Source organism: Astatotilapia calliptera, chromosome 14 (genome assembly GCF_964374335.1).
Source record: "Astatotilapia calliptera chromosome 14, fAstCal68.1, whole genome shotgun sequence".
NCBI classification, from domain to species: domain Eukaryota; kingdom Metazoa; phylum Chordata; class Actinopteri; order Cichliformes; family Cichlidae; genus Astatotilapia; species Astatotilapia calliptera.
The window spans coordinates 24,135,447-24,146,703 of record NC_137435.1 but is presented as its reverse complement, the minus strand read 5'-3'; the positions used below and the strand labels follow the sequence as shown (position 1 = coordinate 24,146,703).

Below are 11,257 nucleotides of genomic sequence, written 5' to 3'. Positions count from 1 at the left end.
ACTGCAGGAGCTAATTTAGCCATTTAAATCAGCTGTGTTGTTTCAAGGACACATCTAAAACCTGCAGGGACACCGGCCCTCGAGGCCTGGAGTTTCCCACCCCTGTTCTAGTCCAAGATTTTATGGTATATAATCCCGTGCACTGGCTCCTCAAGTCCTCGGGTACCCTTATCGGCCCCAAAGCATGTTTCCACCATGCTTAACTGTGGAGATGGTGTTCTTTGGGTTATACTCTGCATTTCTCCATCTCCAAACACAGCGAGTTGAGTCGATGCCAAAGAGCTCAGTTTTGGTTTCCTCTGACCACAGTGCTTTCTCTCAAGCTTTCTCTGAATCATTTAGATTTTCAACGAAAACTGTAAACAGGCCTGTACATGTGCCTTTTTGTGTAGGGAAAACCTTTCGCTCCAAATCCATTACGGTTTGATGCGTTAGCACTTGTATTCTTGGTGACTGTGGTCTGAACTGTCTTCAAATCACTAACAAGCTCCTCCCATGTAATTTTGGGATCCAGTGTCTTTCTCATGATCAACCTCATTGCACGAGCGAAGATCTTGCATGGAGCTCCAGACCGAGGGCAATTAATGGTCCTGTAGCCTGGCTAAATTAACCAGCCCAGAACACAGATTATCTTTGGGGTTCTTTTAATCTGAATGATAAAGTAAGTGCTCAGAAGAAAATAACAAGGTTGTAAAAATAAAGAAATAAAATTGTTACAGACAGCTCCTATCCAGTAACAGCTTTGTGCTCTGGTAACCCACTGCTACTGCAGGTTATTTCCCCAACTTTATCAGCATCTGGAACTCAAGGACATCTAGCATCATTTCGTGTCTGATATAAACCCAAACATAAATAAAACAAAACTTAGCAGTGCAAAAATAACTGTAGTGGCTTCTCCTGCATAGATACAGAGCCAAGATTAAACAGTTAACACGGTACATTTCCCTCTTACCCACAGAGATAGTATAATACAAGTGTGAACTCAAATACATACAGTGCATTAATCCAGCAGAAAACGGAATATGGATCCCTCTGAGACGAACGGCGAAGTTGGTGGCAGCTACTCCTGGTGCCTTAACTGTTGCACACTTTGCGTTCAAAACAGATCACGCAGCGAAAAAAGGCATTGCACACCCACATAACACCAATGCAAGCTAGCACTCGTGCATGTCTCCGTAGATCCCCATGATCCCTTCCGCTCTCAGAGGTACCCCAAAAGAAAAACAGTGCCATCCAGTGGCATGTCCCATAATATCGAACTTCCACCCGGCTACAGTCCATTTATAGTTCCTATCAAAGTAAACTTCAAAGAATCAAATCATTATCTCACCGACTGTCTACATTTAAATTATGCATCTCATTGTGTTGTGTTTCATTGTGTGTTGCACGGGTAGCTTATTTGTACAGGCGTCTGCATAATCAAAACTATGTTTCAACAACCTTTCACTTTTTAAGAACACAAGTAGTCTTCAATATCTTTTCAGTTTCATTTCAACGTGTTTTCAAAAACTTCCTGCCGGTGGGCTATCAACGACATCAGCGCTGAAAAGCAGACTTAACTCAGTGGACTCACGTTGTGCTTACTCACTGAGAGCTTGGCGAAGAGAGGATAATTAATGGCTGGAATAAAAAATTAGATTTAGCGATTAAATAACAAGACAATAACAGCATTAAAGGATCAAGAAGTAAAGCCACTGAACACACCCTTATGCTTTCTTCCTTCTCTACAAATGTAGATTTCACAACCTCAGAATGACCGCACCTACCCCTAGCAAAAACTTTACTCTCCAACCAAGTATTTACATGGACAACGGTTAACTCATGCCAAGATGAGTTGTGCAAGCACGTAATGGTTTAACACAAAAGCACTGCGGCTGAATCAGCGAGCCCCACAGCCTGTCAATCAGAGCGTAGCTGCTCTTTTTACGTTGTTTTGATAAGGAAGTAAAAGCATATGACACAGTTATTTGAGCGTTAAAGCTTATAAAAACACGAAATTACAAGGTATATGTTAACTGAAATACTGCAATTACCCCAAATCAAACAACTACTTAAATAGAAGTGCACTTGTAATACATGTAGTGTTTAGGAAGGGTGTTTTAAAACTGTCTGCAAGAAATGGTCCGAGTGCAGAAAGACAAAAGCTTTTTCTTCACTGAGATGTAACCAGTCGTCCTGTCCCCACAAACAACAATGATATTGGGCAATAAATAAAATGAAACATTCCAGCTTGCTTGTCAAAAGACAAACAGGACAGGTAATAGTACATACTGAAAACAACCGGCAGTTGCTAAGGAACTGGCAAACAAACAGAGCATAGTCAAAAGGTGGTTGGGTGTAAATCAGCCTGAAGGGACAAGGGCCCAGTCACTGAAGCAGTGAGCCAGTTTCAAGGAAGGCCTAGCTGAGTATTTCTTCCTGTTTCTTTCTCACCATTGTTCTCTTTTTCTTGATATCCATCAGTCTTTGTTATCATTTCCTCTTATAAATGAGAGTGCATAATTATTTCTTCAATTTTTTCTGTAATGATAAGTTTCATTTATTTGATATTTTTAAAATGTGGTTTATGGAAAAGAGTCCTTAATCACTTCCCCCATGCTGGCTTGAGGGTGTAAACTTTTAATAGTTTATCAGTGGAAAAGATGCACAGTGCAGTTTATGATGTGCCTGTGCAATTAAGGGATGGGTTTTGCTTCTAAATATAGTCATCCAATCCATGTAGTTATTTTCCAGCAATAATCTTTCTTCAAGAAATGTGGCAGCTTGAAATTAGCCTGTCATATTTTAATCATAAATCTTAATTATTGTTCACTTAGCCCGTTCTGGGGCGTTTAAAAGCAAAACCATTTCACGTCGGCACGTGGGAGGTTAACAATTTCATTTGACCCCTTCAAACAACTATATGATATCCTTTTTAAATTTGAGAACGGCCTCGCAGCAGAACGCATGAACTTTGCGCGAGTCATCAGCTCTTATCTCGCAGCATGTAATTTTCTTTTCACTTAACTTGCGCCAGCAGATGACAGAAGAGTTGAACGGGTAAAGTGAAAAGAACGCGACGTGTAGGTGTCTGCTCTTAACCTCTCGGTATCTCTGCTCAACTTAAGTTATACTTGTTCTCCAGTTTCGCTGGAGAGTTCCGCTCGACCGGATGGACTGGGGACATTCCTCAAATGAACAGGGCACTCTTAAACATACTTGCACACACCCCTGTCACAAGCTTAATTTATACCCACAGAGGCAGCAAGATCTCGTAATGTGTTTCTTCTCTTGACATGTTAAGCTGTGAAATGTGCACGAAGAGATGGTTAAGGCCTCGAGGAGGCTTAGTGGCTGTTTTTTTTTCTTTTTTACAAACAGTACATGTGGATCGTGACAGTGTGACAGGCGTTCATAAATGACCACACACACCTCTTTGCATTGAAACACAGATGCTTTATTAACCACCACTTATATAACGTCAGTAAAAGAAACTTATACTTCATGTATTAACATCCAAATATATTCAACTGGGTCATCTTCAACTGTAAAATAAAAACAACAACTTTGTTTTCTGATCTTGAATCTGCCCATTTACAGATAAAACTTCAAAGAAGTTAAGTCTCAGATTACAAACTAACGCGTGGTTCTAGTGATCACAAAAGTATGCTCACTGATAATGTGTGCTATTTATAGGCTGGGAAGCAAAAAGATTTTTATCAAAGCTGGTGTGCAGGAAACGTTAAAGAAAAAGTCAAGCCCAGACATGAATACATGTTTGTTTATCAATTCAATTAACCTGTTACAAGTCACACTTTAATATCTCTGTGTTCAAAAACCAAGAAAAGGAAGTGTGCCGCTTGCTTTTCTTTCCATATCACTCCTAACCTCATGTGAGCTGGATGTTGTTAACCCAGCTGCTGGCAATATCACTCGGCACCAGCGGCATGGTGCCGTGCTGCGAAGTGAGCTAATGGGCCCCGAGTTACTTCATCGCACTTCTAAGTGTTGCTCCATTTAAGAGAAGCCGAAATGACTGCAGAGGCACTAATAAAGCCATTCAGACGAGAGAGTGTCCCTTGAGATTTCATGGCTCTACTTGAAAATCGTTGACAAGTCTTTCCTAAAGGCCCAGGTGTATCCTTCAAATGGAGCTTTCGCTGCTCGCTGAGCTCCTCTGCAGGGTCCTTGAAGTGTCTCTAGCACATGCAACTGCTCTGCTGAACACGGTAAGTTCAGGTGCAGATTTTCTACTGTGTTCTTAAGTCATATCATATTTGATCAGAAGTTACTAAACACACAAATACACAGTGTATTGACTATAATCATGCACATTTTACTCAAAAACAAAGCTAAATTAGTTTTGGGTGTAGTAATGCAAATATTAACACTGAAAGCGATGCAAAACAAAATGTAAGAGTTGTAATGTGGCATTACTGTTTGGCCTCCAGGTGACTCCCCCATAAATATACAGAAAGAAATGTGTCTGAGGACCTAGGATGAATTCCTTAAGCAGCACAAAAATGTTGATGTGATGTAATCAGTGGGATGGATACACCTGTCCTGAATGTAATGTGATATACACATATATATATATATGTTTTCTACATGAGCAAGAGCATCCGTCATCCCCAGCTGGGGTGATACGTGCAAAATGTCATGCATAAAACCCCTTGTCAAATTCTGTCTGTAAGCTCCTTGCAGCCTGCGTTTGCAGCTTCAGCCTTGCCTCTGAGGCATTGCATGTCTATAAATTAAATAACAAGTATACGACTGGTTGACAAAACACAGGGTTTGTGCATCTGTGCGAAGCCTGACATTTTGACATGGCTGTCAACACATCATGCTGGGTGTGAGCAGCAGTTTGTAAATCAACCTCTCTGTGCTTACGGCAGAGCTTTGCCTCACGACACCTACAAAATATTAGCACGGAAGAACTCCTGCTGCCCTTGTTTTCTCCCTCCTTTACAGTTACAGTAATCCCTCACTTCTTTTTAATTGATCTCAAATCAATAAAGATTAAGATTATGGCACTTATGGCACCTATTATCAAGTATAAACTGTTTTCCACAAGCTCGATCAGACTGGTGAGATCACCGCATTGGCATTGACACTCAGGACTGGACATGCTTTTCTCACCAGGTGAATTAGAGGTTGTCTTTATTTTACAAGAGAGGTATACTGTGTCTTTTTCCACTGCTCAGTGTTATTTTTCACTGTTACTGTGATGCCAATTTTCCCAGTGCATTCACAGGATCCCATCTTTCCCCGTTAATACACATCACTCATTTCTTTTTAAGACAGGAAGAGTGATGGGAATTTAGGAGTTATTGCTAATAAATCAAGCATTGCAAGTATTTCCACTTGGAGCCATCAGGCATTGTTTTTCTTGACAAGTTAAGAAAACTTACAAATATGACCTACGTGGGGTCCTGTCTAAACAATGTGTAGTATTTGCCTTGCACAGATATGCATAGTTGAGAATAACTAGAACTCTCTGATACCAGTGTAGATAGAGTTAAAATGTATTTCACGGTAAGTTTCAATGATCCATTGAGGACAGATTTATACTTATGCATCTAACTATACAAACAGTGTACAGTAAAGACTGCAGCAGTCAGCAGTGACATTTATCATCACACTGCTTTACAATACAATACACTGAATAATTTATAATGGTTGTTAGAATGAATAAAAGTGACTGGTAAATGCCAGATAAAATAAAAGCATAACAGTGATTAAATAAACACATGGTATTAAGTATCGCTGTAAAAATGTATTATATACTTTTCATATTAATGGAAAAGGTCCAGTTATAGAATTTCCAGTCCCTTACTGGATCAGGCAGAAGAAAACTTTTCCACTTACATTCTTGAGACTAATTCCTTTGAATATTTCTTTGTTCCAATACTAGACTGATTAATTCTGTGATATCACAATCACTTGTCATTCTGCTACATTATGAGTACTTTTACTTAATATGCTATTACATTTTTTCCAGGGGAGCACACTTGTGTGAAGTGTTCGGTGTAAAACATTACAAAGTAATGCATCACTGTAATCACACTACATTTTTTAAGTACCACAGTGATATAAAGCATTACTGTATAGTAACAATATTACAGTTGTAACTGTATCATTACTTACATTACAAAGGTTCTTCAGTTATCTGCAGGTCGGGCAGATGGAGAGAAAAAAACACAGATGGGAAGGAAAATGCTGGTGCAGTCTGCAGCAGCGATAGGGACATTACTTTTATTTTTATGGCACAAAAGGACATGAACACAATTTTAAAGTGCAAACTGTATCTGACACATAAACAACTGCATTTTACTCCTAACATAACTAAGGCTTTTTGCAAGCTTCACAGACAGCATGCTAACAAAAAGCTAGCCAAGTCGACTTTGTGTGTCCTCATTAGCATAGGGATTTGGGTTGGTGTGTGTGACTGAAGCCTAGAGTTTTATGTCATTAACTGGTAACTATGAGACAGTTCGTTTCAGGTGACTTTATGGAATAATGAGAAAGTAGCTAATTTTAGTTACTAACTTTAGTAATATTTGCAAAGGAGGACTTTTGAACATTATTTTTTTTTGTAGTTTGCCAGATTTTACTGTGTCATACTTAGCAAAGTGCCTAATTCAGGGCTATATGAAATATCATTAATACTGTATTATCAATACATGCTTTTGCTGTAGTAAGAAAGAAAGAATTTATTGCACTTTACAGATATGCTTTGCATGATCTGTTTTGGGGGGTTTTAGCCATGTTTGCAGCTGAAAGTCAAAAGCAGCAGTGGAGTCCAAAGACCTTCAAAGATGCCTTTCAGCATTCAAAACTAAGTAAAACACTGAAATGCTTAGTATTTCATAGTTTCTTACGCAGGTTTATTTCTCTCAGTCCTTCTGTCTTAGGAGTGCTGGTTCTGGTCATCAGACAGAGATTTAAGGGCACCTGCCTTGGGCAAGAGGGTTAATGAAAAAAATAAAATGAAGAATGACTTTAACTTAAAAAAAAAAAAAACTTTCCTGCAGGCCTTAGCTGTTGATAGACTTAATGCCCATTGACTGATAAGGAGGAGGCAATCTTTCAGCATGCATTCTCCTGCAGGGATTACTTGGAGAAACATACAATTTGCCATCCAGGAGAATCTGTTGTTCCACACGTCCATCTGTCTCTCAAGTGGCATACACGAGGTGAGCAGTGGCATAAATAAAGGAAAACCTGCCAACCTTACCAGGAGGACAGAACAGCTGTCAGCAACTAGTGGCAAAGCGCCGTGCACGCCGGGTGTTGAAAAGCACAAAGTATATAAGAAGAACTAAAAGTGCTGTTTTCATCCCGTGTGTGGTGCTAGAAAAAAAAAGAGAGAGAATGGAAGAAAAAATGTAGCTTGGCTGGTAGCCAAGTATTGTCTGGCATACATCCAGGATGATGTAATAGTGGGTTAAGTAGTTCAGCAAGCTGCAGGAGTTTAGAGAGAAGCTTTGTTTTTGGGGTGTGTGTGTGTGTGTGTGTGTGGGTGGGTGGGTGGGGTGGGGGGAACTTTGCAGCAGGTGAACTATAACAATCACTGACTTCTTCTCCTATTTTTCTTCAAAAACCCAATGAAGCCTGTAGCTATCAACCTATTAGAATGCTTTCTGTCTCACTTTTCCGCCCATGTCTCCCGGTGCCAGGTCCCAGTTTCACTCTTGACTGTTCCTAAATGTTCACAGTCTCAAATCGTAACCTGTTTAGTATGTCTAAGACCTGCTGTCCTTGTCACCATAGCCCCACTGCATAACTGAAACCCATAACTGAAAGGAACAAGCAAAACAAAAACATTGCAAAAACATTACTCGTTACTGTCAATAATGCCATTCAAAAGGCCAACCAGTGCTCTATTCAATCAAACCATCAATCCTCAAAGCAATAAATCAACACACACCTCATAAATTATACACCTTTGCGTCAACCGTGCATTCTCCATAAACGCTAAATGACAAATCTGATTGCTGTGGCATGCAGACCTGGAGAAAATAAAAAGATGCAAGGTGGGGATTATGGGTGTGAAACAACTTCCACCTTCTGTTTTTTGTCCTTAGTAATTTAATTATGGTGTTATAATGCCCACATAATGCATCCGGCTGTCATGAAAGGTGGCTAGTATTGTTTAAAGCAGGGCTACTCCAAATCTGAATTGCACAGTACCAATCAAATGAATCACACATCTGAAATGGAACTGTTTACACAGCAACCAGGAATGCTGATTGCAGGGTGCATTCACAAGAGGAAATTTTACAAGTTCAATGATGTAAGAGATAAAGCATCGAAGATATGAAACAGTTAAATTGTTTTTTGTTGTGTGAAATGTTTATCACTTTATCAGAAACAGCTCCACACAACACAATATGCTCAATCAAGACAGTGGCAACGGTTAAATGTGTGAGGCAATACTGAAGTACTGAGACCGGCAAAGTCCTTACCGCTTCACTGAGTATGCGCTCACATCTAGTGAAAAATTAATTAAGCTGAAAATAAAATTGAATTAAACATTTTTCACAGAATGTTAGATGTCTGGCAATCTCGTCTCAAGAAACACGATGCACAGTGCTGACATTTGGTTGCTCCTGCTCATCCTGCTTCCCATTTTTCAATGGCCTAACTCGTTGAAACTCGTGTGACCATGCAACTAGCATAGCTGCTAACCACCCAAACTCTATCAACACCTGTCCCTATGAAAAGTGGTGATTCAAAGACAGTTCTAGTCAGTATGTTACCAAACAGTCAATGTTACCAAGGAAACCGTTAAAAAGGCTGCATAAAAGATTGAATAATAAATAGAATTTAATGTCAGTGGCTAGAGGTGCCAAGTAGCCCAATATGACTTCTTGGTCAGAGCCCGTCAGTATTTAAAGCTATTGAAATTAATGGCGGTGGAGGGAAACATTATCCTTAAGTCCCATGGTCAAATTGAGCACAGAGACCAAAGGGTCTGCCAGTACATATGCAGCTAACCAAGTCTAATGTCCAAATTACATTATGGCACACTCAATCAGCCTGTGGGCTATTACTGGTCACAGGAGAGGACATAGGCACATTTGCGGAGAATGGTTTCATTTATGAAGCAGGTCGTAAAAAGTTGGTTTTGGGGGTGGTGTAGCAGGGTATTAAAAATATCTGAACAGGGGGACATGTCTTTGCTGTAGCAGCACTAACTTAGCCTTTTTAATCTGCATTGAAGTATGTTTACGTTTCAATTATGCTGAAGTAATGGGCTTCAGTAGATCAGAGTTGGATGTTAAAATTATGAGTCATGTACGATTTAGAGAAAAAAAAAATTACTGAACAGACTTTTGACAGCTTATGTGTGGACAGAAAGACAGAAAAGATTCAAAAAGCTCCAGAAAGCAAAATGAGAGTCTATCGTACATCTTTGCTGATGTTTGAAATTTTCTTGGCTACAGTAAAAGAATTACGTTGGCGTGTTTTTCCTGGTGATGGAGAGGCTTTACAGCTTTCCTCCAGAGGACCCAATTGGTCGCTTTTACATGCAAATCTCGGAGTGACCTCCAACAACAACAGACACAGTCGAAATTGCCTCTGCTTGCACGTGTGCTTCACTTGAAAAAGATATTTAAGGTCTCAAAAACGAAGTGACGTTCACAGCACGCAGACATTTGAATGCACTTTTCTGTATGGCTTAAATTTAATAATAAAACCAATGCCTTTGCAGTGATTAGCAAGTTACACTAATTACGTACCCAACACACAATGAAGCTTAATTGAGAGGCTCTATAACAATGGCAAAACAAAAGGTATTCACAGGTGGATATTCGTGAACAAAGCTGGGACATCCTCTTACATGAATCAGTTTGAAAGGCTCATTGACCTCAAAAGCTAAAGTTCTATTTCAAATAAGCATGGCATGAGCGGCAGCATTAGTGTCCTGCTTTTAAATTAAAGTCCTTCTTTTTCCTGTTACAGTGAAGAGAGGATTTGCAGCGTATTAAGCCATTTTGCTTCACTGTCATTTAGCAATTACATGTCCGTTGAGGGGAAATGGGATGGAAATCCTCGCTGGGGGAGATGAAAGGCCGGCTCTGCATCACAGGGACCGAACTGAAACCCATGACTTTTTTTTCCCTCACTCGTTTTTTCTCTCATCCCCTCCTCTCCTCACACTCTCGCCTTTTCTCAAAAGCGTTTGCCATGAACCCTCCACCCCCCTCGGCTCTCTCTGTGGACTGTCAGCAAGTGGCCACCTTTGAGCATGGCACTGAGCTGCTGTGATCTAACAGCTATAAAATGCCAAATAAAACTTATGGACAGCAATTGCCAGAGAGCAGAAGCCTATACACCACAATGGATCATTGTTATGGAATGGGTGATGTCATGACTGTGTTGCTCTCTGAGCTGCTCTTCTTCATTTTCCCCATTTTTCTAAAGAAAAAAGAAATCTCTCCGTTCTATCTCAATGTATCTTTGATGATGTCATGTCTGATGTTCATGAAAGCTCTCCCCAAGTGTGTAACTGTTCAAATCCAAGTTCCACTAAATTGATGTGGTCAAGAAATGGAAACATATTCTAATCACTTTTGTAAAGACTTTTTTCTTTTTGCGAGCTATATGTTAAAACTTATGTTCAGATTATGTGAACAACAACATCTAAAACAGTGTCTCTAAAAGTGGTGAAAAACAAACTAGCTGAGCTAAAAAAAATCGACCCTGAATTGAAGTCCCTGTTTGGCAGACTTTCATGCTCGGTGTACGCGCACGCTTTCGTTATGTGGTGAGCAACACTAAAATGCAACACTGGCTTGAAAAATAATAAATAATTGCATCGTTCCCCTCTGGCATCTTCACCGCAGCAAATCATTGCAGTCCTTACTGTCACTGCTCAGTTTGCAAGCTAAGTAATAATTTGATGCGTTGGCCTGATATGTTGATGTCTGCATAATAAGTCACTCGTAAAATTACCGGGCAGGTAGTAATTAAGGAGATCAGCCATAAATCGTTCCTCTGAAATTCAAGTTCGAGGCATCTTGTAACAAAGGTAAAAGGGTTTTCTTTTTTTATTTGGTCCTTGCAGTATGCTATAAATTATGTTGGATGAAGTGCATGTTCCAAACGTTGCTGGGTGAAATGTAAAGGTGTTATGCACTGCTCCTACCCGAACAAAGGGCCTTTTACTGTTGCTACCAAAAAAATAAATAATTGTAGCTTGAACTTTATGCTCTTGTGTGCAACCAGTTTGTCAAGAACAAATGTGAGCACTCTAGTTTGGTTGACATGT

General features: G+C 39.8%; 1 long non-coding RNA gene across 1 annotated transcript; it reads right to left on the bottom strand.

Moving 5' to 3' along the window:
- Positions 1-627: 627 nt before the first annotated feature.
- On the bottom strand, positions 628-1,171 carry LOC145420108 (uncharacterized). Its single transcript, XR_013901391.1, has 2 exons — positions 995-1,171; positions 628-897 (listed from the first exon to the last, which is right to left on the bottom strand). It is a non-coding gene; the product is annotated as an uncharacterized LOC145420108 (long non-coding RNA).
- Between the last annotated feature and the right edge of the window lie 10,086 nt (positions 1,172-11,257).